At 44.9% G+C, this 25,920-nt stretch overlaps 1 long non-coding RNA gene across 1 annotated transcript; it reads left to right on the top strand.

Annotated features, from left to right (window-relative positions):
• The first annotated feature begins 141 nt into the window (after positions 1-141).
• LOC119251990 (uncharacterized) lies at positions 142-25,422 on the top strand. Its single transcript, XR_005126679.1, has 3 exons — positions 142-293; positions 9,086-9,196; positions 25,219-25,422. It is a non-coding gene; the product is annotated as an uncharacterized LOC119251990 (long non-coding RNA).
• Positions 25,423-25,920: the final 498 nt, after the last annotated feature.

Below are 25,920 nucleotides of genomic sequence, written 5' to 3'. Positions count from 1 at the left end.
AGCTCCTGTAATGAGTAGAATCTGCAATGCGCAGCCTTCTCACTCGCGGGTGCTCTTCTCCCCAGCAGACACTGCAGCCCAGTGTCTCAGGGGCAGAGCAGAGCAGCCGGACATTCCAGGGGAAATATAAACCTGAGAGAGCAGAAGGGTTGAAATCAAATCTGAATACAAACTGTGCACAGGTGTGGGGCGCTCAAGAAAACTGCTAGAAAAGCCACAATACCACGATACCAAGCCACAACACCAAGAGGTATTTTTGCTTTGAAAGAGACAGACTGATCCTGGTGAAATCGGTGAGTCTCCACCTTTCACTGACGACTTGTCCACTCCCCGCAAAGCTCAGGCTGTCAAACACAAAAAATTTACTGGATTGAGCTATTGAGGGTGGGACTTTATAGCTGGACAGACATTTGGAAATTTGGGGTATAAGCTAGGAGCAAGGCAACCACTGATAGCATGATCGACAAAATTGGAGTAGAAACTACCCAAATCTTGGTTGACCTTTAAATCTCACAGATGCAGGTTAAATCCTTCAAACCCAGGATAAAACCCATGTGGGTGCTGGAGGAGAAAGCACAGCAGCTGTGCATACTGCAGGCTTCCCTGTGGTCCAGGCAATGGCCCATGGGAGGGAAAGGTACCCCAGGAAAGTAACATAGATTCCAGATGTGCTAAAGCTTATCTTTCATGTATTTGGAATTAAACCTGATTTCTCCAAGGGGCTCATTGAAGTCAAGCCAAGGTTTGTCCTTAGAGAGAGTTCATGGGGGAGCCTGTCTCACCTCTGGCTCCTTTAGAGAAGGTTTTTCCCTCCTGCACTGGAGTCTTCACTGTCAGAGACAGCTTGTGGTCCCTTTGGCCTCCAGTCTGGCCTGTGGTTTGGGCTGCCCTTCCCTCTGTAGAGAGAGGGACAGTCCCTCTTCCAATGCCCTGTGTGATGGCACAGAGGGCATGGCCCTGGGCGGTCTCTTTGGACACTTGTGGCTGAAATGTCCCGGTTCCTTCAGGCCCTTTAAGCAGCTGAGGTCCCGAGCACCCTGGGCACACATGGGGTCTCGGATGTCTATGGTGGCAGCACTGCCAATGGCTGCCGACATATACTGGGTCTTTCTTCCTCTTCTTTTTAGTCTGGCCGGTCTCCCTGTCACTGTTGACCTTGAAGGTCATACCCAAAAGTGTGAGAAAGGGGTTTGAGGCTCTTGATCCAGGGCAAGACTGGCTAATGAAGGGGCTTCTAGAATGGCTTCATTTTTTACTGTCCCTGGGGCCAGATTAGTATATATTTTTTATGACCTCAGCAAGTCTAGCCTGAAATAATGCAGGATTTTTTTCGGGCTCCTGAGTAAACTTGCTCCGTTTGTTATAATTGAAGAGCTTAACAATTGTTTTTAAAGTAGCATTTATTATTATTATTTTTTAATCTTATATATTTTTACATCATTTTTCATTTTTGTACAATGTATGCATTTTCATCTTGGTTATAGTCCCCATTCAATTCCCACCCACCCCCTTGTTCTGATCCTAGTCCCTCCTCCCTGTAGTGTGTCTCTGGTTTATAGTTGCTTGTTGATTTATGGAAACAACCCAAAAGCCCCAAAATATATGACTGGATCAAGAAGATGTGGTACATATACACAATAGAATATTACTCAGCAATCAAAAAGATAAACTCATGCAATATGCAGCAACATGGATGGAGCTGGAAGGGATCATGCTCAGCGAAATAAGCCAGAAAGAAAAAGAAAAATACTGGATGGTCTCACTCATAGCTGGAATCTAGAAAACCTAAATAAGAAAACCTAAAAAGACTTTACTAATTACAATAAAGTAAAAATCAAAATTAACAATTGTTTTTGTGTCCCCTGAAGGAGGCAGGTGATCACTTGGTCACAGCTTTAAGGCCAGTTCTAGGGACCACCCACCAGAACGTACGAAGTTTTAAGAACTCGTAAATTTTAGAATCACTTATATTGGTATATTTTTATGCTGAAAAGGTGTAACCATTTTTTTTAAAAAGATTTATTTATTTATACAAAAACTGGGGTACAGGCCAGAGGCGTGGGAGGGTGAGAGCATTCACCAGAGACAGAGAGGAGAGCAGAACCGGCAGATGGACCAAAAACACTGCTGAGGGGAGCAGCGGGAGAGAAAGGAGAGGTCTGCTGCACCATGTGAGTATCTCCCTGGCCAGTGGGGAATCGAACCCAAACTGGAGAGGCTGCGGACAACTTCACAGCACTGAGCTCAACCCGTTGCGCCACTGAGGAGGCCCATGTAACCATTTTTTTTTCCCAAGATTTATTTATTTATACAAGCACTGGGTACAGTCAGAAGCGTGAGGGTAAGGGAATTCACCAGAGCCAGAGGGGGAGAGCAGAGTAGGCAGACTGACGAAGTACACTGCTGAGGGGAGCAGCGGGCGGCAAGAGAAGTCTGCGCACCATGTGGGACCCTCGCCCGGTGGCCGGGGATCGAACAAGCGCTGCAGAGACTGCGGGCCGCTTCGCCACCCAGCGCTCAACCACTGCGCCACTGGGGAGGCCATGTAACCATTTTTTTAACGGCAAAAAAATGTTTCTTAATTTTAATACACTGAAATTGACCCAATTTGTTTTTCACAAGAAAAACAACTTTATCAGATGTCTTAAGAGTCCTTTCAAGACTTTCAAAGAAAAATCTTTACTATTTTAGAATATTTGATATCCTGGAAGTTTGCATAGGATTAAGAAATGTACAGATTTTTATAAAATACTTAATTACCTGGAATGACAAAGATTTTTCAGAGTAGATGTTATTTTTCTCACAAGGCTTAGCAATGCTGGCCGGATTATTAAAAATTAATAAAGACAGTCCAAGAATACTTTAGTTCTTCTTGCAAATCAAAAATTTAAGTTTGGTATCATATAAGCACACTAGAAATATTAAAGTTTAATTTAAATGCTATTATAGTGAGTTGGAGGACCATATAAAATTTTTTTTAAGATGCCTTTAACTTTAAATATTTTCTTTTTCTTTTCTGTTTTATAGTACTTTATTTCAAAGATAACCAGTTTTAATTTGATATTAAACCCTTTTTAAAAACACGCATTTTACTTTACCTCTGTTCAGATTTATAACACCCTAGTTTTTTTTCTAGATTGTAAAATATTGAAGCAATTATTGTACTATCATCCCTTTGCACTAATGTCTTACACTTAAACACATTATTGACTTTTTTTCCTTTCAGTTACATGACATCAGAATTTCAGCTTCTTTAAAATAAGGAGCAAAATGTAAACCTGAAAGTTCAGCGATTTTAAATAAAATAACTTTAGATATTTAACAAATTTTATAACTCAATAAAACTTTAAGTAATGATAAGTGGATTTGTCTTTTGGAATATAATTTCATAAAGAGAAGTTTTGGTATTAACATCAAAAGGCAAATTTATCTTTGTCGACATAGGTGGATTAATCACTTTTTTTTTTTGCTGAATAACATGAGCTTTTTTTTTTAAGTAATCACATTTAAATACAGAATCAAGTGCTAATTCCCAACATCGTAACTGTAAGGCAAATATGTTTTAAATTAAACTACTAAATTTTGAATTGGTTTTTACTTGTGAAGAGATGGAGAGCTTTTATTAATTTAACTATAAGCAATTTTTACTGACTTGAGGATTTACTTAGGTCTAGGATACGGGACGGCCTCCAAGATGATGAGTGAGGTCAGGAGTAGCAGAGCCCTGGGCCTGTGGTTAAGTGGTGCAAGAGAGGACAACTTCCTGCCTCCAAAGACCCCAGGAGTCTCTACTCTAGAGCACACAGCCTACCATGAGACTTTTCTGCCTACAGTCACCGTAGGTTTTTTTTTTTTTTTTTATTCAGGCTTACAAGAATTGGGGTGTAGGCCAGAGGTGTGGGGAGTGAGAGGAATCACCCATGACAGTGTGGGGAGCAGAGCAGGCAGACTGACTGAAATACACTGCTGAGGGGAGCAGCGGGCGAGACTGGAGAGGTCTGCTGTGCCATGTGGGTCAGTTCCCTGACTGGGGATTGAACTCATGCTGCAGTGGCTCATGATAGCTTGATAGTGCTGAGACTTTAACCCTTTTGCCACCAGGGAGGCCCCCACCCTAGTGGTCTTTTTTAAAAATAATTTATATATATATGTATATGTATTTTACATCATTGTTAATTTTTGTACAATGTTTGCTTTCTTTTCTCAGGGATGGTCCCCATAGAACTCCCACCACCAATTCACCTGTGCACCATCACCATAGTCCCTTGTGCTCTTCCCATCCTTGTTTTGATCCCTTGTCCTCCCCTCCCCTGCAGAATGTCTCTGATTTATAGTTGCCTGTTTGTTTTTTTATTATTGTTATTATTTTTTCCCTGATCCCTTATTTGGTTACCCTATATTCTTCCTATAAGTGAAAGCATGTGATATTTTTTTTTTCCTTCTGACTTGTTTCACTGAGCATAATCCCTTCTAGTTCCATCCACATTGCTGTGAATGGCATGAGTTTATCTTTTTTGGTTGCTGAATAGTATTCCATTGTGTATATATACCACCTCTTCTTTTTCTTTGTTTTTTTAAAGATTTATTTATTTTATTTTTTTAGCATATTCACATAAGGTTTTTATTTACAAGCAAAGCTCAGCCCCATTAAAGAAAAAAAAAAAAAAACAAATGCGTAGTCAAAAAAAAAAATCAAATGGATAAATTGGATTTCATGAAAATTAAGAAATTCTGCTTTGGGAAAGAAAGGAACAGAAAAATCAAAGCCACAGACTAAGAAAATACTGATAAAGTATATATATCAAGTATAAAAATCTTGAATCCAGAATACAGCAGGTCCCTGAGCAACACAGCTCTGCTGTAGTGGGTCACTGAATAAAAGCAGTCACTGTACCTCATTCTGTTTAACAACAGTTTCAAGAGCCTATCAACGGTGGTGAGGACGTACCCTATCAAGAAACTGCAAAATAAGTAAGAAACCAACTTATTTTTAAGTAGGCAAAAGAAAAACTGAAGCGATAACTCATTACAATTATCTGGATGGCAAATACCTCTCTCCCGGATGGAAAAATGCTTAATACTGAGTCACTGAAGAAGTACCAATTAAAACCACAACAAAATCCCACACACACCTGCTAGAACAGTTAACATGAACGGCTCACGCCACAGAGGTCAGCGAGGACGTGAAGAAACAAGATCTAATATTCACCAGAAGGACACGGGAAGTGGCATAACCATTTAGAACACAATTTGGCAGATTCTTTAAAAGCTAAGTATTTGGACCAACTCCAAGCAGGACAGACTGAGGAGCTTGGCAAGCCTGCTTCCCAGGAAAACTAGTGAAATTATGAAACACAATTTACAACTCTGGAAATGGTCCGAAGGGTTTGCAGCAGATGAAGAAACATTTCTTTAAGAAAACCTTGATACTCCGCAATCACAGCAAAAGCCAGTCAAAAAAGAACCAAGACTGTTTCCTCTTACTTCCCTGCAAACTCGAGAGATGTAGGCAGATTTCCAGGCAGCTGCAGACAAGAACACAGGGCCCCTCGCCCGGGAGCGCCCAGGCAGGGCCATCTCCTCTCATCCTGCGCCCTGCCCCTGTGCATACTGACTGGAGGAGGTTCCACTGCAGGGGAGGCTACTCACAGGATGTGCTGATGAGGAGGCAGCCCGTGCCCTGTGCTCAGAAGGCTTTCTCCAGTTGTGCCTCCCTGGTGCCAGTATCTTTCTGCACATTCACCGTTTTCCTAAGGCCTGTCGGGGCTGTGAGTCCTGTTGCTGAATCAGAGCAGACTTTTGGTTCAAATCCTTTCCACATCCGTTGTGTGTATTCAAGACGTCGCTCCGCTGTGAACTTTCTGGTGTTGAGTGAGGTTGAAACGCTGACTGAAGGCTTTCCCACACTCACTGCACTCATAAGGCATCTCTCCAGTGTGAATCCTCTGGTGTTTAACAAGGCTGGAGCTGTGGCGAAAAAATTTCCCACATTCCCTGCACTCATGAGGTCTTGCTCCAGTGTGTACCCTCTGATGTTTAACCAGGCTGGAATTCTTGCTGAAAAACCTTCCACATTCGTTGCACTTAAAAGGCTTTTCTCCAGTGTGAACTTTTTTTCGGTGTTGCATGAGGCTGGAGCTTTGACTAAAAAGTTTCCCACACTCGCTGCACTCTCTCCATTGTGAACTTGCCAGTGATTAATAAGGCTTGACTTGTGGCTATAGAATTTTCCACATTCACTGCACTTATAATGTCTCTCTCCAGTGTGGACTCTCTGATGTTTCATGAGACTTGAGTTGAAACTGAAGAACTTCCCGCATTCACTGCACTGGTAAGGCCTGATGCAGGTGTAGATTCTGTGGTGCTGCACCAGCATGGAGTTATGCCTGAAGGCTTTTCCGCATTTGCTGCAAATGAAAGGTTTTTCTCCAGTGTGCACCCTCCGGTTCTGAATGAGGTTGGCGTTGGGGCACTCGTGACACCCGTAAGGCCTTTCCCCAGTGTGCACTATTTGGTGGATGAAAAGATTGGATTTATGGCTAAACAATTTCCCACATTCGCTGCACTCATAGGGCTTCTCACGGGTGTGCAGTCCCTGATGCTGAACAAGCAAGTATTTCTGACCAAAAGCTTTCTTTCCCACACTCGCTGCATCTGTACTGTCTTTTCCCGGAATCTCAGGTGGTGCCACTCCGGGTGCTCCTGGGTGGCCCCCTTCCACCGGGAGCCACCTGCGGCTGAGAGGACCCGAGCCAGCTGGGAAATCCTTTCCGGCCTCTTCTCTCCTCAAGGGATTGTCCACAAAGGGCAGCTTGTGGTGGTGACGGTTTGCCACCGGAGCTCCTTCTAGAGATGCGCTCTGCTCACCAGGCGCCATCCCGCCTCTGTTTCTAGCCAACGCCCTCAGCCGGGGCCCTGGGAGCAGCCGCCATCATCGGGCCATGGCGGGTGGGGGGCCTCGGGTCTGGCGCTGCTCTGAGGGCGTCCCAACGCCGGGCCCAGTCAGCCGATTTATTTATACACAAGAGCTGGGGTATAGGCCAGAGGTGCGGGAGGGTTAGAGGATTCACCAGAGACAGAGCGGGGAGCAGAACAGGCAGACGATAGAAATACACTGCCAAGGGGAGCAGCAGGTGCCACAGGAGAAGTCTGCTGCACCATGTGGGATTCTTGCCGGCTGGGATTGAACCTGCTCTGCAGAGGCTGCGGACAGCTTCAGAGCATGGTGCTCAACCCTCTGTGCCACAGGGAGGTCCTATACCACATCTTCTTGATCCAGTCATCTCTTTGGGTATTTTGGTTGTTTCCGAATCTTACCTATTATAAATAGTGCTCCCATAAACATGGGGGTTAAGATATACTCACCAAATGAAGGAGCACCAACATACGATCAGCTCTGAAAACAGACATTAGAGAAAATGCATATATAGTAGGAAATTTTAATACCCCACTTACCAATGGACAGATCAACGAGACAAAAAATGAGCAAGGACATTAGAACCCTAAATAAAGACCTAGACCTTATGGGTTTAACAGACATCTATAGGATACTGCACCCAAAAAAATACCCGAGTACACATATCATTTTCCAGAATCGATCACATACTGGGCTACAAGACAAGAATCAACAGATACATTAAGATCTAAATCATTCCAACTATCTTCTCTGATCATAAAGGCATCAAACCAGAAATAATCCATGAAAAGCAAGCAAGGAAACTCCCACTTCATGGAGATTGAAACCCACACTATGGGAAGACCATTGGATTAAAGAGGAGATAAAAGAAGAAATTAAAAAATACTTTGAGTTGAACGACAATGAGGACACAACTTTCCAGAATGTACAGACACCCTAATGGATTTTAACTGGCCCACAGGGCCCTGGTAATTTTGGGGTCCTAGTAATTTTCTTTAATACAAAAACATTTGCTTTAAGTTAACATTTAAAGGAAATAATTGTTTTATGGCTTTAAATTGAGACAAAAGATTTACATTAGTTTCCCAAAGTGCTTGTTCTCACTTGGTCTCATGAGAACAAAGGCAGCTTCCCCAGCAGCTGCCATGAGTCTCTCACTTTAGTCTCCAGCATTTTACCTCCTGCCTCAATTGTGGTGTAAGAATCGAAATTTATATTCCCAATGTCAGCCAGGATATCTTTGTTCTCTCGTTTGTTAGCTGGCCAGGCAGGGGTTCAAAAGAAGATCTGAGGACACAGCCCAGGGATGAGTAGGCAGTGGAGGCCTCGTTACCCACCTGGATGAGAATGACAGGAAAAGCCCCCCCTTTTAGGTCAACTCTGACCTGTAGCCAAAAGGTACCCCCTTTTGGATCTCAGAATTGTTGGGGGAGGGTGACCTGCACCCACAAGTTGGAGGGGAGAGATCCCATGGATTAGTCACCCTTACCCACGCCCAGCAATCTTTTGTCCTGCCCCTACTGCTTTCCAGGAGTGTGAACACACAGTCGGGCACCCTGCCTGGAGGGCAGGTCTCAGGGGCTGGTGAGAAGCCAAGACATGGAGAGGAAGCCTTTCCCAGCTTCCAGGACAATATCTGTGGTGACTGAGTGGAGGAGCAGGGAAACCAAAGAGGGGACTCAGAGGCCAGTCCATGGGGGACAGAAAATCTGTGAGGACAGACTCTGGGGCTGGCTAGGACCACAATAATTTCCAGGGTTATGTACCAAGTGGTGCGTGGGGAAAGGTGGGTGGGACTCAGGGCTTGAGACAGATTTAAGAGTCACAGATTATTGATGCAAAACCATGACCCGAGTCAGGGATGTGGACAGAGACCACCCTGTCCAGTGTGAAGAGCTGTGGGGTCCTGGACAGGGAGGCTCAGGAAAGCAGGGAGCATCTCCTAAACCTGAGAGAAAGAATCTCGAGAAAAAGGAAACTCATTTGTTTTTCTAGAAGGTGCAGTAACAAACCACAGACCACAGGAAATGACATGGAAAAGACCGCTCATGCTCAGTCATTCTACAGGGGGTGTTTTGTTTCCATTTGAGGCCTAAAGACCCAGACTCCCATTTACACCTCAGTGTCAGTGGGGATCATTTATGGATTTTAATATTGTCCTCTGCTTAGGCTCAAGGAGGCAAACTGCCCAAAAACGAGGTGGATACAATCTGAACACTTTTGATGGTCATTTCAGCTAAAACCTAGGAAATAGTTTGACTGTCCCACCACTTTACAAAGGTATGTCGTTTGCATGCTATTATATGAAATGATTTTTATTTTTATATCTTCAAATACCTAAGAAAAGTTGATGGTTGATTTGAAGTTTAAGGCTATAAAGTTTCTGGCTTGTGTATTTTCTGTTAATAACTTGTTATGTAATGTTAAAGTAGTACTCATGTAAAGGAATTGATGTGACTTGGGTGACTACATACAGGCTAATTATAAAATTAAATCATTATTTCCTTCTCTTTTTTTAAAGATTAATTTTTATTTATTTATGTATACAAGAACTGGCCAGAGGTATGTGTGTGGGGGGAGGGAGGTGACAAGATTCACCAGAGACAGAGTGGGGAGCAGAACAGGTGCATCTATTGAAATACACTGCTGAGGGGAGCAGCGGGTGAGACAGGAGAGGTCTGCTGCTTCACGTGGGTCATCTCCCTGGCCGGAATCCAATTCATGCTGCAGTGGCTGGTGATAGCTTGATAGCACCTACATTTTAACTCCTGGCCACCAGGGAGGCCTTATTTCCTTGTCTTTTCATCTAACTTCAGACATTCGTTTTTCTAGTAAAAATGACCATCTCTTGCTCTAATGAAATTATGCTTCAGGTATTGCTTATAAATACAAGTTTGTATAATAAAACTGATAATAAAATAATAAAAATGATAATAAAAACTTACCATAGATATATAGGGTAATATATAGCTGTGCAGATATGAAAACAGCTAAGCTGCTCTTATGATTGACTAATAGTCTTGTGGATGAAAAGAAAAGGGAGAATTAGATAACTTATCTGTTGAAAGATCAAAGATGAATAACATCATATATTGATATATCAATTTATATGGGGTGATAACATATATTTTGGAGTTTTATACCTATAACCCCTAAAAAATGTATGTATGGTTGAAAAATAAGTTATCCAAATAAATAGAATAAGAATAAATAACTATGAAGATGACTCAGGCATGGACTCTGTTCCAAGGAGAGTGTGGTCACAGGGACGTGCTGAGAATGGAGGGGCAAAGAAGGCTTCAGATTGGACTGTGGTAGTTACTCAAAAGATGGGGGGACTGATAAATTATATTTTTAAGTGTGACACATCATTAAACTATTCAAATGTTAATTATTTCCAAGAGAAGGAAAGAATAATATACATAATGTTCTTGACAAAGGTCAAAATACCTTTAACACTATACTTAAGGTTTGTGCATTTCACCAAATAAAGTTTTAGCTCAAAGAAAAATCTTTTTTTTTTTTTTATAAATTTTATTGTTATATTCCCCATACTATTGCAGCCCCCCCATTCTGACCCCAATCCCTCCCCTCCCGCCCCCGCCCCCCTAAAAGTGTCTCTGGTTCATAGTTTTTTGTTGATTTTGATTTTCACTTTCTTATAGTTATTCATTTTCCTGGTCCCTTATTTAAGTTTTCTAGATTCCTGCTATGAATGAGACCATCCGGTATTTTTCTTTTTCTTTTTGGCTTATTTCGCTGAGCATGATCCCTTCCAGCGCCATCCATGTTGCTGCAAATTGCATGTGTTTATCTTTTTTGAATGCTGAGTAATATTCCATGGTATATATGTACCACATCTTCTTGATCCAGTCATCTATTTTTGGGCATTTGGGCTGTTTCCAAAGCTTAGCTATTGTAAACAGTGCTGCTATAAACATAGGGGTGCAGGTGTTCTTTGGAATGGATGTTTCTGTGTCCTACACTCCTGTGTAAATACCTAGGAGTGGAATTGCTGGATCATATGGAAGCTCTATGTTTAGTAGGTCCAGAAATCTCCACACAGCTTTCCCCAGTGGTTGGACCAGTTTGCACTCCCACCAACAGTGCAGAAGAGTTCCTTTTTCTCCACATCCTCGCCAACATTTGTTGTTGCTAGTTTTTTTAATATGTGCCATTCTCACTGGTGTAAGATGGTATCTCATGGTAGTTTTGATTTGCATTTCCCTGATGACAAGTGATGTTGAACATTTTTTCATATGCCTGTTGGCCATTTGCATTTCCTCTTCAGAGAAGTTTCTTTTTAGCTCTTCTGCCCATTTTTTGACTGGATTATTTTCTTTGTTGTTGTTGAGTCTCATCAGCTCTTTGCAGATTTTTGTGATCAGTCCTTTATCATTAGTGTTGGGTGCAAAAATGTTCTCCCAGTGGGTGGGGTTTCTCTTTGTTCTTGTTATTGTCTCTTTTGCTGTGCAAAAGCTCTTTAATTTGATGTAGTCCCAGCTGTTTATCTTTGCCTTCACTATCACTGCTTTGGGTGATGTGTCTGTAAAGATGTCTTTGATGTGCAAATCCCGTAGTGTTTCGCCTATATTTCCTTCTATATATTTTATGGTTTCAGGTCTTATGTCTAGTTCTTTAATCCATTTTGAGTTGATTTTTGTGTATGGTGTGAGGTAGTGGTCAAGCTTCATTCTTTTGCATGTAGCGACCCAGTTTTCCCAGCACCATTTATTGAACAAACTTTCTTTGCTCCAATGCATATTCTTTGCTCCTTTGTCAAAGATTAGTTGACCATAAATCTGTGGGTTTATTTCTGGATTTTCTATTCTATTCCATTGGTCTGTATGTCTGTTCTTGTTCCAATACCATGCAGTTTTGATGATTATGGCTTTGTAGTATAGTTTGAAGTCTGGGAGTGTGATGCCTCCATTCCCTTCTTTTTTTTTCAGGAGAGCTTTGGCTATTCGGGGTTTTTTGTGATTCCATATGAATTTCATCAATAATTGTTCTATTTCTTTGAAGAATGACATTGAAATTTTGATTGGAATAGCATTGAATCTGTATATTGCTTTTGGAAGGATGGTCATTTTAATAATGTTTATTCTTCCAATCCATGAGCAGGGGATGTCTCTCCATTTCTCAAAGAAAAATCTTAACCTAATTTGAGCTCTATTTGTTAATTGGAATGCTCAATTGTTGAGAAATGAAAGGTACTGACATGTGCAACAAACTTTGAAATACATCAGAAAAATAAGATAGATGAATAGAGAGATGGATCTGTGGATAAAGATAAGTGATAAAGCAAATGTGGCAAATGCTAATGCTGGGATCCAGGTGGTGTGATCATTTAGATGGCTTAAGGTGCTCTGCACTGTTATTTCAATTTTTCTGTGTGCTTGAAAATATTCATAAAAGATCAGACTGAGCAGTGAATGTGTATTGTTACGACGTGTGGCAGTGGCATGAAAGGATTACTCAGAGTCCATGTGCAGAGGGACCACACCATGAAGGGGCAGCCCAGCTCCAAGGGTATTTTTATTTAGAATCAAACAGAAAATTAAAAAAATCAAAGAAGCAGCAGGCAAATGGGGAATGCACAAAGTGTGGGGGGACTTGTAACCAGCTGGCCCCAGCCAAGGCTGGAATATCAGGGAGAGAGTCAGTGGTTTGCTTCTCTAAGCACAACATGTATTGCTGTTTTCAGCACATGCTGAGACAGGCCTCTCAGGACTTTTGCCCTGATAGGTTCCTTATCTCAAACTCTTCCTTTTCATATTCTGAGAGGCACAAAATAGTCAAGGCAAAGAATAATCTAAGCTCCCACATTTCCTTCCCTTTTTTTTAATGGCGGGTCAGAATCAAGAGAGGAGTCAGCAGGAGGCACAGGAAGGGGCTGATATGGTGATGGCTGTAGAAGGGCCAGCCTGGCCTCCGCTTGTCTGGGGTCTGCCAGAACAAGGGACAGTGGGCCTTTAGCACTGAAAGAAAACACGAAATACATAATATACCCAATATGGTCATAACCCAGATTTTGATATTGAGACCTGAAAACCAATTTGTTGGGTTTAGCCAGTGGGCTGGATCATTTAGATGGCTTAAGGTGGCATTTTTTACCTCTTGTTGCAGCTGAGCCATTTGTTGCCGAATTTTGTTTCTGAGATGAAGAGTATTTCGTCACAGATGATCATGGAAGGCACCGTGAAGGCGCCATTGGACGTCTTCCCAAGAGGAAGTGGTAGTAAAAGGAACAGGAGTAACGCACATTAAGTGGTACTGGGCATCACAACTAAGTCTGGTGCGTGTCCTGAGGGCTTGTTGATGTTCACCAAACCAGGACACTGCAGCCTCGAGGACATCTGGTCGCTGTAAGATTTCCTGATCACTGGTGGTTTGAGTCAGGAGTTCCGAAGCAACATTTTGAAAATACTGATTCATTTGCTGTGCAGTGTGAATGGAGTGAGAAAGGGCGACTATAGCAGTAGCAGCAGCAGCGACCATAGCAGGGGCAGCAATAATAGCAGCTATGAGGACACCCGAAAAGAGTATGTTCTAAAGCATCGGTAATTTGTTCAAGAGCAGATTCTCAATCCACTCACGGGTAAGATTACCTGGCAGCCTTTGTTTTAGAATGAACAGATGAGTAATGTTAAGGCTAGTGATGTTATGGTGAGTGATGAGAGAGGTTAACCATGTGGCATTGGCATGAAAGGTGGTGTTAAAACATTTAACCCAGGGCCTCCCTGGTGGCGCAGGGGTTAAGATGCAACCTATGAAGCAATCTGCAACCGCTGCAGCATGAGTTCGATTCCCGGCCGGCCAGGGAGAAACCCACATGGTTGGACAGACCTCTCCTGTCTCGCCAACTGCTCCCCTCAGCAGTGTACTTTGGTCTGTCTGCCTGTTCTGTTCCCCATTCTGTCTCTGGTGAATCTTTTCACTGCCCCCCACACGCATCTCCGGCCTGTACCCCAATTCTTGTATAAAAATAAATAAATCTTTTTAAAAAAAAAAAACAAAAACAAAAAAACATTTAACCCTTTGCTGGCTAGAGGCAGAATGAGTGGTCACCATAATGTTAGGTGTTCTGGAGGTCATAATAAAAATATAGGGTCAGAAATACAGATCATGACCTGAGCTGTGGTGTCATTACTGGACCATACAAGGCATCTAGCCTCAATATGACCCTTAACAGATCACTTGGTGAGGGGGGGTGTAGGGGGGAAGGTTAAGGCGATGCACCAAAATGCTTTTTTAAGGGAGACATTTGAGAGTGATGTCTGACTCTTCATAAATGCCCAGCTAAACCTCGATTCCAGTGTCCAGGATAGCCATAATAATTAAATGCAAGGGCCCAGTCCCAGGTTGTGTTAGTTTCCTGGACCAATAAATTTCAGGATCCCCAGTTTCCAGGGACGGGTTAGCAAAGAAAGAATTTACTTTAAGATTAGTTGATCTAAAGATGACCGAATTTAGGTCCAGGTCTTCTCCAAGCGGTACCCAGCAGGAGAACAGATGGGGACATTAGGTTTATGCAAGCTTTCCCTCAATATTGATGTACCTCTGTAGGGTAAGGTAAAAAGTATCAGGCTTTTCTGCCCTCCTGCCATTTGGAGAGATGACGGAACCCTGTGGTCCTGAATGCATGCCTGATGGCGGGCACCTGAAGTAGGGTGTGGGCATAGGTAGATGGGATTCACCTGGGCTAAGACTGGGCTTTTAAGGGCGGTGTCACAGTAGAAGCTGAAAGAGAAGCCAAGAGAAGCCAGAAAGCCCAGATAGAATGAAGACTTGTTGGGGGCTGGGAGGCCTGCCAGCCTCCCAGCTCCCCAGCACCCTTGCCTGCTGTGTACCGGGTAAATCCCAATAAAAGCCTGCAAAAGCCACTGAGGACTCTGACTCCTCCTTTACCTGGTCTGTTGGATCAGAAAACCTGCCCTGTGTCATTCCTGCCCCTACAACCTCCTACTCCTGCTATTTGAATGAAAATTTGATGTTTCAATGTTTTTCTATGATTTTCACCATCTATACCTAGATAAATGTGATTCATGTACCATTGAGGTTGAAAAGGGATGCAATAATGACCAGAGCTGTAGGTAGCAAGGGCACAAATGGGCAGATCTACTGTGAGGAAAAACCAATCATGAACAAGGTAATACCATCCACCCTGAAAACCTCCCTGGTTACATTTAGCACTGCGATTTCTTAGTGGACCCACAGGCGGAAGCCAATTCCCTCCAGTAAATTAATTAATGCAGAATAGGTGCTTTTACCTCCCTCAAACCTTCAACATGGAAGTTAACTAAACACAGTGTATTTAATATATGCATTCAATAGGTGATACTGTTACAGGGCAGGGAAAGAGGTACCTTAGAACCCCCAAATGTGCCTGCTCTAAAGAGGTTCTGCCTTCCATCGCATCAACACAAAACATAGAAGACCTTTAATGGAAAGGAACTTTAATACAACTAGGAAACAATACAGAAAAAACAAAGAATATAGTTTCTAAATCAAGCACCCACAGTTACCCGTCCCCTTGTGAGAAAAAGTCCACCCAAATGGAATTGGCCCAGAGCAAGGCCTGAAAACCTGACACAAGTCTAAGGCACCTTCCAGTGGGGACCCACAGTAAAGGATCAGAAACAACCAGACAAGTCTGGGAAGAAAAGAACAAAATCAAAATCAAGATAAAAGCTGCCATTTGTTCACCTCCCCACGGGTCTCACCCACATCTGTTTTAACCAGTCCATGACCAAAAGGCAAGCATAGTTTCTTGACATGTCTCTCTGTTCCATGTGCCACCTCCAGGTCTCCTTCTGGCTCCCCATCCTAATTCCTACCTTCTCCAGTCTCTTCTCCAGCCATTCTCCTCCCTACTCAGCTCCACTCTCCTTTGGTTGGGGCAGGGAATCTGGAACTTACTCTTTTCCTGGGGACCACCCTGTTATAATATTACTTACAATAGATGGAATGGAACATAATAGTCCTGAGAGCAAGAGCAGCCTGTTACTGAGTCCCAGGGCAAGTTAGGGATAATTAGGCAACCTCAAGGGCAGTGCGGGGACTTCAGGAGAGTTAAGGAAGGCTCCAGAGATAAGGGCAACAAATCCAAAGGGGACTAACCACATATCCCAGGAGTAGGGGCAACAGGACATTCCTGGACAAGGATGATAAAGAAAATAGATAAGGGCTGGGATACAGACACTCAGTTCTGGGCACAGAGACATTCAGGCAGTGAGTGAGACACTGAGAACTAACCAGTAACAAAGAGACTGGTGGAGCTTTAGGGTAATCAGGGAAAGAAGGTCTCTATTCCCTGAGGCCCAACTCCACTTGGGCTTCCTTGCCCCTCCCTGGCCTGGTTCTGTAACAGGGTGGTCACCAGGAAAAAGGGAAGTTCCAGGTTCCCTGCCCCACCCAAAGGAGGGTGAGGCTGAGCAGGGAGAAAAAGGAAGCTAGAGGAGACTGAGGAAGGAAGGAGGCAGGATGGAGTCAGTAGGAGACCTGGAGGGGGCACATGGAGCAGAGAGACAAGTGAAGAAGTACAAAAGTACTTGCCCTTTGGTTGTGGACTTGGTGAAACAGATGTGGGTGAGAGGACTGCGGGGAGGTGAACAATGGCAGCTTTCATCTTGATTTTGATTTTGCTCTTTTCTTCCCAGACTTGTCTGGTTGTTTCTGATCCTTTACTGTGGGTCCCCACTGGAAGATGCCTTAGACTTGTGTCACACTATCGGGCCTTGCTCTGGGCCAATCCCATTTGGGTGGACTTTAACCCACAGGGGGATGGGTAACTGTGGGTGCTTGATTTAGAAACTGTTTTCTTTGTTTTTTCTGTATTGTTTCCTAATTGTATTAAAGTTCCTTTCCATTAAATATCTTCTATGTTTTGTCTTGATGTGGCAGATGGCAGAACCTATTTAGAGCAGGCAGGTTTGGGGATTCTGGGGTACCCCGATCCCTGTCCTGTAACAGAAGGATAACTGGTACCAGACCACATAAGGGGATTAGCCCATGTGCCAGTTGGAAAAATAAAAGTCTGGTGGTCATCGTTGTCATATGAGGGACTACAGTCTCCGAAGAGCTGGGCACATACATCATCTAGAGGCCATGAGGGAGCTGCACATAAGGCTGATCTCCCAGCAGCTCAGACCATCATCATACCCTCAGCAGTGGAGGAGTTGCCGAGACCCAGTAGAGAATGGATGATCCCAATGTGGGATCATTCCTCACTAAGCACTACACAGGATCCAACACAGAACCCCACTCTAGCCTCAGATCCCCGTTAGGATTATTTAAATGGCTCCCCTTATCTTCCCTTGCTCCCTTTCTCTCTCTCTCCTCCCCATTCTTCCTTCTATTCTGGTGTAACTGATTTATTTCTCTGCTACCCACAGGGTTTCAGACAGGCTGTTGACATTTCACAAACTTTCTGTCTGTCCTTTATGTGGATGCAAAATTAATGGGCACCTGTCGGCCTGGTAAAAGCCAATTCTTAAAGTCTAGGGTGACAGGTTTCTCAGTTGACAAGGCGTCCTGATCCTCCACTTGCTGAGTGGGAATGTCAGGATTCTCCTGTCACTGACTCCTTGCTTTTCTCTATCATCTGTGGATTTTGAGGGTGATCAGTACGGCCAAACTACGGTCCTTAGAACCCTGGACATCCAGGAGATCTGATGGTGCAGGCAAGGTGTTCTGCTAGGCTGGCACCCGGGCGACAGTCACAGAGGTCTAACTGTCTAAAACGGGACTTTTACCTTCTTGGTCCTCCCCTATAGGGCAAACTTTTTTCAGTTTCTATTAAGACAACTTATAAGTCATAAGGTACAAATATTCTTATAAAAATCTTGGGACACCCCTGGGAGGCTATCCCCTGGTGTCTGCTTTGACCCTGCCAGTAGACACAGGTTGAAGAAGTTGAGTTTCCTATTATGACAGGGATGCATGTACAGGTTTGCCTCAAATTCGAGGTCCAGCTCATTGATTACATCTTTGGTATAGTAAATGTGCCTCATGGAAGTTTTCCCAAAGGGAGTTTAAGCAAGTAGATATCAGGCCCTGGGCTACTGCTGGTTCAAGGGCTATGACTCTGAAAATCACTTTTGTTGTCTGGTAAATGGGCATCACTGGAAATTAGGTCCCAGGACCCTGACTGTGGCTTGTGTTGAGTCTCTACTCTTCAGGTGTGTTCAGGGTCTCTTTCATCAGATGCGGAGAATGGCTACTATAAGCTGCTAGACGCTTGGAATGGGTGCCCTTTGTAGAAAGACAGGGTCGGGGTCTCCCAATGTCCGGTACCCCTCGCCTTCTGTTTGGTGGGAGACATAGGCCTATAAACAATGTGTGTGGGCATATATATGTTTTTAAGGATTATAGGTACAAAACTCCAAAATATATTTTTGTGTTTAAAAAAAAAAAAAAGGAATGTATTGAAAATGAGGTATTCTAGAGGTACTTAAAATAATTTAAAGATGGGTATCTTTAAAATGAAATGGTATTAAAAAAGTAAGACAGCAAAAGATAGTGATGAAGGCCTGAGAGAGGGCTTTTAGTTAAAAAATTTTGTGTGTTCAAATGACTTACTATAAAATATTTTAGGACCTCCCTGGTGGCGCAAGGGGTTAAGCACCACACTGTGAAGCAATCTGAGGCCTCTGCAGCACAAGTTCAATACCTGCCTGTCAGGGAGAAACCCACATTGTGCAGCAGACCTCTCCTGTCTTGCCCACAGCTCCACTGAGCAGTGTATTTCACTCAGCCTGCCTGTTCTGTTCCCCACTCTGTCTCTGTTGGATCCTCTCACCTTCCTACCCCCCGCATCTCCAGCCTGTACCCCAGCTCTTGTATGCATAAATAAAAAAACTACTCAAAAGCCCAAAAATTCCACATCATTTCAGGCTAAATTTGTTGAGTCTATAAAAAGGTATACTAATCTAAACCCAGAGAAGGAGAAGCATTTTAGCGGTCTCCTTCATTTGCCAGCTGCGCTCTGACGTCAGGTGCAGGCTCCAGAGACTAAACCAAGGGCCTAAGATCCTTTTAACACTTTTGGACATGGCCTTCAAGGTTACAGTGACATGGAAGGGACTAGCTAGATTGAAAAAAATAGGGAAAAAGACAAGAGAAGGGGCAGTATATATGGCAGTTGCCTTGTCAGTTGCCTTGTCAGTGCCCTGCCACCTCAGACTCCCCCAAGGCCCCATGTGCTACCTCTGACTATGGAGAACCTGGTGCAGGAGAAAACCTTCTCTGAAGAAGCCCAGAGGTGAGACAGGGTCCCCTGTTTACTGTTTATATGGCTAAACATTGGATCGCCCTAGAAGTGGCAGACAAAAAAATCACCTTCTTAGTAAATAAGGGGCCACTTACTCTGCCTTACTCCAATTCTTTGGACTGACCTACTGTTTGATTGTCTCCCTCAAGGTACTGATGGCCAGCCTGAGCCAGAATACTCTACAGCACTGCTTCCTTGTTCGCTACAAGGCCACATGTTTATGTTTTCATCTTGCTTTCCTAGCTTCCTCTATTAGGACAGGACCTGATGACTAAATTCCAAACTAACAGCCTCTGCAGCCACGAATGGCTCTCCCAGCTGCTTCTATACAAGACAGGAATAACATGGAAGCCCTAATTCTCACTGATGCTGCCACTTTGGCTACAACCCCTCAGGTGCTTGGGACACTATGGTGCCAGGCTGAGGTATCTTTGCCACCCTCTTAGGGTGCAGTAAAGGAACCTCCTCTCTTCCTGATGGAACAACAACACCCCTCAAGCCAAAGCCCAAAATGCTCCTTGAATTCCCTAGTCTCAGTGGTAATGTAACAACATAGAGTTCTGGGCTTACAAGTCTGTGCCCTCCTTACTTTTAAATCCTTAAACAACAACAACAACAAAACAACTACTGTCCTGGACGGTCCCCTGTTCAATTTTCTTACTAAAGCTTTTTTTTTTCCATTTTTCTCTTGCTTGGGCCGTGTATCCTCAATACCCTCATTGGGATCATCTCTCGCCTGGAGGCCATCAAACTCCATATGGTCCATCAAAACAGAACCCACTATGAAGCCTCCACCTTCTTTCTTCTGAGGTCTCTTAGATCATCACCCTGCGGTGGAGACCTGACTGCCTCCCCACATCACCCACATTCATCAGGAGGCAGTCATTGAGCAGATGGATGTCCTTTGTCCCAACAGCAGTTAGGGGCTCCATCCATAGAGGGGGAATGAGTCCTAGGTAAGTTAGGGTAATCAGGTAGCTTTAGGGGCATTGTAGATGGGGACTGCAACAGAGTTAAGGAAGGCTCCAGAGATTATTCCTAAGGGGATAATCAAACACCCCAGGACTAGGACCAACAGGACATTCCTGGTCAAGGACGATAAAGAAAAAAGATAAGGGCTGGGACACAGACACTCAGTTCTGGGCACAGAGACATTCAGGCTGTGAGTGAGATACCGAGAACTAACCAATCACAAAGACACAGGTGGAGCTTTAGAGTAATCAAGGAAAGAAGGTCTCTATTCCCTGAGGTCCGACTCCACTTGGGCTTCCTTGCCCCTCCCTGGCCTGGTTCCACCGGCCTGGGAGTCCCACTTTATTTCTGCTCCTTTTCTGCTCAATAAAGTTTTTCTTTCTCTAAACAAATCTGCCTCTTCTTGCTTGCTTGCCTGAGTGTCAAGCGAAGTTCCTGTTGCGGGTTCATGAGACACCAATGATACCGAATGCGGGTGGAAATTGCAAGAGATGGGAGAAGACAAACTTGTTAATTCTTATCTGACAGACACATCATTTGTAACCATATCACCATCCCGTGGTGGTGTAGTGGCTGGGACTCAGTGCTGCCCCTGCAGCCTGGGATCTGTTCCTGGCTGGGAGACTAGGCCTGAACACCTGCAAGTTCGGTGTCATTACCTAAATGTTGTTGTTTTCTGAGTCAGTGGGTTTGGAGTGTGGGGTCCTTGTGTTCACTCTGGGAAAGGTTTCACCAGAGCTCCCATTTCAGTGACACACAGAGTTCCTCAGGTGAGTTTCTTCACGAAACAGAGACATTAGTTATATTTAAAGGGCAGGTTTATTAGGGAAGGGATAAAACAGTGAAAGACACTTGCACAGACACAAGCAGGCAGGAAGAGCTGCCCCACAAGGGACAGGTTTGCTGAGAGAAGCCTGCAATGTTTGCAGGCGGGTGACTTTGAGGAGAGCTGCCTCCGCTGAGGGAGGTCAGTGAAGAAAAGTCCAGCATGGTACAGGTCACGGGCAGGCAGGAAGTTGCTGCCCTGCGGAGGGAGAGAGTTGGTGAAGAGGCACCTGCGTAGTCACAGGTGGGCAGAGGGAGTGCTGCCCTGGGTCTGTGCAGACTGCACTGATATAGTCTTGTTCTGTTGGGAGGGGGCACTCCTTGTGATATGAAATGGGGGCAATGTGAAATGTAGCAGACCACGCAAGGCCTAACCTTGAGCTATTTCAGGAGGACAAGTTAGGGCTCTGGGGAAATTCCAGGCCAAAACAATAGAGGTCGGGTTTCCGTCAAAAATAAGAAGTATTCACCCTTTGTACCTGAAACATGGATGTGGTGAAATGCTCCGCTGCTTGTAACAGCAGTTTGGCTTCTGTACTCCTGCTTGCTGTGGCAACTGCAAACTTCCAGGTACAGTTTTCGGCTTTAAAAATGCTTAATGATGGAGGACAAGAATAGAAAGACTGGAAAGGAGGTGCCCCAAGACCAGAGCCTGACTCACAAGGAAGGAGTCAGTCACAAGAGGGAAATAGCATGACCATTAACCCAGCTGTAGAGGTTGGACCCTTAGGCACCAGGGCCTTACCACAAGGCATGAGACCCAAGCAGGATCAAATGCTACAGGGAGTGCAGCACAGACCTGAGGGGAAAAATACAGAGATTGGGCCCATCCTGGAATCTCCACTCCCCATCCTGGCGTCTTTGGTCGCTTTTGGATTCTGCGTGGTTATCCAAAATCAGCAACCAACTGACGGCTCACAAGGAGTGACCCCTCCCAAACAGAAAAGGGCTATATCAGTGCAGTCTCTGCACAGGCTCGGGGCAGCACTCCCTCTGCCCACCTGTGACTCTGTGGGTGCCTCTTTTCACCAACTCTCTCCCTCTGCAGGGCAACAGCTTTCTGGCTGCCCGTGACCTGTACCTGCAGGGGCTTCTTCTCACTGACCTCCCTCAGCAGAGGCAGCTGTCCTCAAGGCTGCCCACCTGCAACCATGCAGGCCTCTCTCAGCAAACCTTTCCCTAATAAAGCTGTTCTTTAAATATAACTAATGTCTCTGTCTCATGGAGAAACTCGCCTGGGGAACTCACTGCGTGCCGCTGAAATGGGAGCTCTGGTGAAACCTTTCCCAGAGTAAACCCAAGGACCACGCAACTCCAAAACCCCATCATTTTGGCACCCAATGTTCGGTTTTTCACGGCATCAGTAAGATTTCTCCAGTTTTCTCTATCTCCATGCTATTACAACCCCCTTTTCTGAGAGGAGCCGGTGTTCAGCTACTGCTTGGCTGTCCTACACGGACTGAGGGGTCCAAGCCAAGGCTACTCTTTGGCAGGCCCTAAAACGTGGAGTAACGGCCTTCCAGTTGCCCTTGGTCTGACCAGGTGAATGCCTCATGTCTCTCTCTTTGCCTCACTGCCTTGCTTATCAATCTCAGTAAGCGGCCATTCCCTCTCTGCCTTGGGAAAAGAGCTGGCTCCTGAGTTCTGTCTTCAAACCAGGTCTTGCTCTCGCCGCAAAAAAATAGTGGGCACAGGTCAGCCATGTAAGAGGCCACTAAGGCCGGCTGCCACTTTCTAGAAGATTCCTGTGAAAGTGTTAGGGGGAAAGGAAGTCCTGAGCAAGCTCCATACAGGCTTTGTGGACTCCACCCCCACTCCAGACCAAAGCCAGCAAGACACTGGGAATGACAAATCCCATCATCACTAAAGGGAGGCTTGCTGGGGCCTGAGGGTGGAGTTAAGCAGCCAGGTTTGGTATAAAACCAGACATGTGGGCCTTGGGTCGCTCTCTTGGCTTCTAGGCTCTTGGCTCTTCGCCAGCTTGATACAGTTAACAAATTTGTCTTTCCCCCATTTCTTGCAATTCCCCCTTATCTAGTATTAACAGGATTAGAAGCTTATCTTTCCCCATTGGTTGCAGCTTCCCCTCCCCTTGAGAAGAAAAACAAGTTGGGGCCCACTGGTTTCCGGTTTCCATGCAGACACTTTCCCCCTCCCTTTAATGAAAACAACCTGGCAATCGATCACCTGTCTCTGTGCTGACACCTTCCCTTTCCCTTAAGAAGATGAATGAGCTGACACCCATGGGTCTCTGTGCAGACCCCTTCCCCTTCCCCATCTCTGTGCTGACACTTTCCCCTCCCCTTAATGAAAACCAGCGGGCACTCATCCATCTCCCTGTTGAGCTGGCGCCCACTTGTCTCTGTGCAGAATCCTTCCCCCTCCCCATAGCAGCCCCCTGTCCATCTCCCCCTTGTATAAATACCCCGCACTCTGCCAATAGCAGGACAGTGGTCTTTCGGGCATGAGTCTGCCGCCCTCCTCATTTGTCGACAAATAAAACCACTTTCCTTTTCCTCACACTCGGTTTCCTTTTATTGGCTGAGGGAAACTGAGGCTGGCGTACAGTAACAAGCTGTCAGCATGACATTGGGATTCCAGGTCAGTGGAACAGGTAGGACGTGCAGAGGGTCAGACTGGGCACTGAGCAGGTTTTCTGATCCCATGCAGACCAGGTAAAGGAGGAGTCAGAATCCTCAGTGGTTTTGCAGGTTTTTATTGGGGTTCAGCGGGTACGTGACAGGCAGGGGTGCTGGGGGGCTGGGAGGCTGGCAGTCCTCCCAGCCCCCAGCAAATCTTCACTCTGTCTAGACTCTCTGGCATTCTCTGCTTCTTTCTATGGCTCTGCTTCTCTCTCGGCTTCTCTTTCGGCTTCTATTTCAGCTGCTGCCGCTGCTGGCGTCCCCATGATGCTGCCCTTAAAAAGCCCAGTCTCAGCCCAGGTGAATCCCATCTACCTATGCCCACACCCTACTCCAGGTGCCCGCCATCAGGCATGCATTCAGGACAGCAAGGATTCATCATCTATCCTGATGGCGGGAGGGCAGAAAAGCCTGACATTTTCCTTACCCTACAGACGCATTCATGAGTTTATCTCCCTCTTTTTCTCCCTGAGTTATTAATTTCTTCATTTTCCCTTTCTTTTGTACATAAACCTTCTATTAACCTTTTGTGTGTGCCTGCAGTTTAGTATTAATAAGTCTCTTAAGCACGCGGGTGAGGACCCACATTCAGGCAACCCATTTTTTATCGGGGTTGCTCTGTAACAAAAGGATAAGTTGGTGTGCGCCAGGTTAGCTCTAGTCCCGCCAACTGCAAGACAAGGGGTGCGGCAACAGGTCCTACATTGAAAATCATCTTATTAAATGCCAATGGGTTTCCTTGTTAACTGGTATTAAGATAAGCCATACATGGGCCAAGTACCAGCTATCTTTCTTAAAACATTTCTAAATAAAAAAGGAGCCCGAGACAGCCTTCCTTTCCACCCAGAGAAGAGAGAATGGCAGGGAGAGATAGTAAGTCGAGGCCTGGGGACGCTCAGGCCTGGGGAGTTCTTCCTCAGCATGGGGACGCCCACAAAAATAGGACTACTCCCCTGGAGAGTATACCCGTGGCTACTCCCCACCCTGTGGGGGAACACCAATGGCTGCCCCCACTGTAATCGGTCTGGGACAGGTTCAAGCTCTCTTCCAGCTTCTCATACGCTGGGGTCTGCTCCCTCCATTCCCGTGGACTCTACTCTGGGTTCTCTCTTAAAACACCTTAATTCAGCCTGACATTCTTACAAAACTAACCCTCGGCTATAACACCATTCTCTAAACCGTCACTTTGGCTGAGGCAAAAGAGAAAAAATACTGAAAAATAAGATGGGGAACACTACCCTGGCTGACATGTGTGGGGTGCCCCATTGTTCTCAGCTAGCAGCTGCCTGGACCTTTGCTCCAGTGTTGAGATCATTGGTATGTCCCCCACCACACAGCAGTGGGGGACTGGGTTTCTTCTTTCCATCTTGATATATTCCTCTGGTCTAGGTAGGAATTTCTGCCATGCCTTCCACTCTTAAGGTATGTTTGGTTGGTTTAAGGAAAAAAAAAAAAAACTATCAACTTACTTTGGTCTTACTAGCAGGTTATGTAGGATGCTTTATTGATTAAAAGAGAAGATAAAAGAACTTAATCTGCTGCCTCTCTTGTCCTCACAGTCTGTAAATAAGGTGCTCTCTTGTCTTAAGGAAACTGGAAAAGGGATTGTCCTGTTCTCCGAAGGGAGGAGGGACCAGACTCTCAGCTGCCACCCTAAGCTTCCTGGTTGATGACTGATGCCTTCTGGACAAGTGACGCCTCCTGGATGGAAAGTGACAGGGCAAAAGGACATCGACAGCTCCCCAGCTGACCATCTCCATGGCTGAGCCTGGGGTAACCCTGGATGTCATAGGTAAGAGTATTAATTTTCTGATTGATACAGGAGCCACTTACTCTGTACTCACCCGACATTCTGGACCCACCTTCCCTTCCTCACAGAATATAATAGGAATGGCCTGAACACAATCAAAGATCACTAAATCTGCTTACTGCCACCCAAGGAAAACATGTGTTTATTAACAGGATAAAACACATGTTTGAGTAACTTAATTTCTGGTCCTCTTTGACCTACAGATAGAACTAGCACTTTCTATATCTGTTTTATATAAGTTTGCTCTAGCAGACTCCCCTTTATGTGACTGGTGCTCCTGAACACGTGGAATTGTCCTCACCTGGAGCCCGAAAAGGGTCTGACACCATCTTTCTAATACCTGCTCTGCCTCAAAATTGGAGGATATAAAACCATGAAGTCATCATACTCAGGCAAAATCTAAACATTAAAAAAGTGGGCTGCGGTCCTCACTCAAACTTAACTTTAAAGCTCACCCACATTCCTGACTAGCCTCACAGTG

Source organism: Talpa occidentalis, unplaced genomic scaffold (assembly GCF_014898055.3).
Source record: "Talpa occidentalis isolate TD23 unplaced genomic scaffold, MPIMG_talOcc4v2.1 talOcc4.2, whole genome shotgun sequence".
In the NCBI taxonomy this organism is placed as follows: Eukaryota; Metazoa; Chordata; class Mammalia; order Eulipotyphla; family Talpidae; genus Talpa; species Talpa occidentalis.
This window is presented reverse-complemented; position numbering and strand designations above follow the sequence as displayed.